Source organism: Chelonoidis abingdonii, chromosome 15, assembly GCF_003597395.2.
Source record: "Chelonoidis abingdonii isolate Lonesome George chromosome 15, CheloAbing_2.0, whole genome shotgun sequence".
Lineage (NCBI taxonomy): Eukaryota > Metazoa > Chordata > Testudines > Testudinidae > Chelonoidis > Chelonoidis abingdonii.
The window spans coordinates 42,744,164-42,744,775 of record NC_133783.1 but is presented as its reverse complement, the minus strand read 5'-3'; positions in this window follow the sequence as shown (position 1 = coordinate 42,744,775).

The following is a 612-nucleotide window of genomic DNA, read 5'->3' as shown; positions in this document are numbered from 1 at the left end:
TATAAAATCAGGACGTTTGGATCTGGTCACCCTAGCTGGGGAGCATGTCTGGACGGAGCTGCACAGGGCAGGATGAGCTGCTGTTGCTCCATGGGTGCCTCATCCCTGAGATCAGATGCTGTGCTCACTTCACCATGGTCTGTTGGGCTGACAGTGGTGCCCATTGGCGTGTGATCAGACCTGAGGGTTTTCTGCTGCTGTTGCCACTCTGCACCCCAAGAGGTGGATTTTGGGGTCCTACAGTTTTCCACCTATCTCCTCCTCTACCGCAGCTGTTGGATCAGCAGGCTGGGGGGTGAGCCAAGCATGAAAGCAGTGCTGTGTTGCCATTTAGATTGTCATTTAACAAATTTGTTTGCCAAAAATGCTTGCTAACAATCCTGAATTCAATTTCATTTTAAAAAAAAATCAATATCTTAGCCAAAAACAGAAAATTAAGTCATGGGCAATTATTTGTGACAAGTTTGGTATGGGGAAGGGAGTGGGCCAGTTTTCATCAGAGAAACAAAAAATGTTGACTGACTTTCCTACAGCCCTGTTACTGCTAAATCAGGGATCGGCAATCTTTCAGAAGTGGTGTGCCACGTTTTCATTTATTCACTCGGATGTAAG